We start from the raw sequence: 3792 nt of genomic DNA on the forward strand, positions 1-3792 counted from the left end.
GCAGTGTGTCATGGCCAGTTGTATCAGAAAAGAATGGCAAGAGCGTACAATAAAAGGGTACACCCCAGAAGATTTGAAGTAGGGCAGCAGGTATTGAAACGGATCCTCCCGCATCAAGCCAAAGCAAAAGGCAAGTTCGCCCCAAATTGGCAAGGGCCTTATATCGTGACCAGAGTGTTGTCCAACGGTGCTTTGTGCCTAACAGATATCGAGGGAAGATGTGTCGACATGGCTATCAATTCTGACGCAGTCAAGAGATATTATGCCTAATTTCTTCGATTAGGATAGTTATTGGTTCGTTTGTTTGTATTTGGTACTTCTTGGATAATGAAATAACGGAGGCAATTCTTTTTTCTATCCAAACACTTTTAACCATTGCTTTCCCCTTTTGAGCCTTAAATTATTCTTTCATACCCCTCTTTTGGAATCACTAATGGGAAAAAGATATGAAAAAGAAGATGAAAAAAAAGAAGAAAAAAAGAAGAAAGAAAATGAAAAAAAAAAGAAGATAAAAATCGCAAGAAAAAACCGGTAGGAACTACGTTTGACCTGATTCCTCAAAGAGGATACGTAGGCGCCTCACGGCTTGGTCACAGTGTGCGTAATGCGCATAGCTCAACATAGTGTAAATATAAAATTCCCCAAGCAAGAAAACTGGGGCAGGAATTATGTTTTGAATATCCAAAAGGGTTTGATTCCAAGAGTTGTAACACTTCACCCATCGAAGTTATGTTTTTTGACACACAACCCAACACCGATATCTAAAAAAGACCTCCCGATCAATATCCGAGGAGTGCCAAGTTAGGAGAACGGAATCCAAGGATAATACGCTGATCTCCAGCAAAGAAGGAGATCATAAATGAGAAATGAATTGATAGCCAGAAAGAATCTCTGAAAGAGAGAGTCATGTCGGCAGCACCCCAATTCCCCGTTGAAGGGCAAAATGAGAGAGTCTTATCGGTGAAAACCTTCGTAGGCACCATAAGGCGACGAAAGATGAGAGATATGAAATGAGAGAGTCTTATCGGTGAAAACCTTCACAGGCACCGTAAGGCGCCGGGAGCTGAGAGAAAAGAGAGAGTCTTATTAGTGAAAACCCCTCGAAGGGCACTGTAAGGCGACAAGACAGTTTGGCAAAAAAGATCCGCATTCGCGAAGAAATGGACACCTATTTATCCCCAGCAAGTAAGGCCATCAGGCAGGTTGATTGGTACAAATAGATTGGGTCGGGAATCCCTAGTGCACGACATGATCATAAGGACCAGTTATGCCATCCAGATAAGTTCTTTTCTTTTCTTCTTTCCCTCCCAGCATTTGTTCAGAGAGACTTTTTTCTTTTTCTATCCTTTCATTTCTTCCTAGAGATTTGTTTTGAAAGGGATTTTTCAGAGTCTACTACCAGGGACCAAATCGGTACGAAGGAAAGACGAAGGGGACAGGCCAAAAGCCGAGGAAATAAGACAAAAGGCGTTTTGTTGCAAAACCAAAGGACAAATTGTTTAGAAAGTTAAGGGTGACGACGGGTGAGGGACTTGTGGACCAAGTTCCAAGAAGGTTCCCCCGCAGAATGTCGATAAATCACGGACCCAGGTCCAAGGTGGTCAGACACCACAGGAAGGGAAAATTAATCCGCTGTAAGATAACCCTAACAGTCCTAAAGGTTATCCCCAGGCTATAACATTCTGTGCCTTGCAGTTCTGGTAGGAAATAAACTGCTAAGGGAGTGGTTTTGGGATTAAGGAGGACTCCCACAACTTGTTCTGAAGCGAGAAAGCAAGGAAGGGATAAATGGAAAACCATCCCCAGCGGGCATGTCACCCCAGCAAGCAACTTTATTCCCCAACTAGTTTTTAGGAGCGCAGAGCAAGGAAAAGGAAAGGAACAATCATACCCCAACAGGAGTGACACGATCATTCACCATGTTAAAATTAACAAGATTCTCTTTGATTTCTACAGGAAAATAGAGATTGATGATGGCGGAAAAACACGCCGTACGAAAGGTCACCAGAACCGAGGCAGAAAATTTTCTGCCGTTGTTCGAAAATTTTCTCGAAGGAACGAGGAAACAAATTCAAATACATTTTTGTTCTAGGTCGCCCACCAGTACAATGCAGGAATACATTTTTGTTCTAGATCACCCACCAGTACAATGCGGGAATACATTTTGTTCTAGGTCGCCTACCAGTATAATGCGGGAATACATTTTTGTTCTAGGTCGCCCACCAGTATAATGCGGGAATACATTTTTGTTCTAGGTCGCCCACCAGTATATTGCGGGAATACATTTTTGTTCTAGGTCGCCCACCAGTATAATGCGGGAATACATTTTTGTTCTAGGTCGCCCACCAGTATAATGCGGGAATACATTTTTGTTCTAGGTCGCCCACCAGTACAATGCGGGAATACATTTTTGTTCTAGGTCGCCCACCAGTACAATGCGGGAATACATTTTTGTTCTAGGTCGCCCACCAGTACAATGCGGGAATACATTTTTGTTCTAGGTCGCCCACCAGTACAATGCGGGAATACATTTTTGTTCTAGGTCGCCCACCAGTACAATGCGGGAATATATTTTTGTTCTAGGTCGCCCACCAGTACAATGCGGGAATACATTTTTGTTCTAGGTCGCCCACCAGTACAATGCGGGAATACATTTTTGTTCTAGGTCGCCCACCAGTATAATGCGGGAATACATTTTTGTTCTAGGTCGCCCACCAGTATAATGCGGGAATACATTTTTGTTCTAGGTCGCCCACCAGTATAATGCGGGAATACATTTTTGTTCTAGGTCGCCCACCAGTATAATGCGGGAATACATTTTTATGCGGGAATACATTTATAATGCGGGAATATATTTTTGTTCTAGGTCGCCCACCAGTACAATGCGGGAATACATTTTTGTTCTAGGTCGCCCACCAGTACAATGCGGGAATACATTTTTGTTCTAGGTCGCCCACCAGTATAATGCGGGATGTTGGGCAATGGAAAGTTATCCTGCATAACGGTTATTTTTTGCAAATGTGGCCCCTTCCAAATTTCATATGAATTTTGAGGCCGGGAAGGATTATTTTATGACACTTTACAAACTTGTCCGTTCTTTCACGAAAATAGCCTTTCGACAACTGAAAGATACTCTAAGGCTATCTCGGCAAGAACGGTTTAAGACATCACCGAAGCCGGGTCGGCTTATTTTTTGCTCGAATAAATGAAATGGTGGCAGCAAAACAGCTGAAGCGAAACAACTGCTCGTCGTGGCAGCAACACCGCAGCAGAAGGGAGGCGCTAGGGGCATCGACCAACAGCCATGGGATTTGTTTGGACGTGATAGAGCTGTTGGGAAACGACTGAAGAAGATGAAGTAGTGGCAGCGTGATGGAGCAGCAGCAGCAGCACGAAGCAGTTAGCAGCAGCACAAAGCAGTAGCAGCAAGCGAGGAGAAAAAGACGTAGCAACAGTGGTGGCGGAGCAGAAGAAGCAACAGCGACGAGCTTGCAACTCGTCCATGGTCAGCAACGACGGGCTGGAAGTTCAGGTGGTCGTCCAACATGGTCGTGGTGGACGTGAGGACTGTGGTTGTTTGGGTTTGCTGGAGGGGTCGTTTGAGAAGGTGAAGCAGCAGCGATGGCTTCTTGAGACGCGGCGACGATGTTCGTTGACGGGCTGCTTCAAGTGGTCGACGGAGCTGTTCGTCGTCGATGGCTGGAGCTCGACGGATGGTGGTGCGATGAAGACGAAGCAGCAGGGGTGGCGGGGCAGCTGTGTTATTAGTTTGTTTTACTAAAAGCAAAGGAA

The sequence above is a fragment of the Nicotiana tabacum genome, chromosome 5 (assembly GCF_000715075.1).
Source record: "Nicotiana tabacum cultivar K326 chromosome 5, ASM71507v2, whole genome shotgun sequence".
In the NCBI taxonomy this organism is placed as follows: Eukaryota; Viridiplantae; Streptophyta; class Magnoliopsida; order Solanales; family Solanaceae; genus Nicotiana; species Nicotiana tabacum.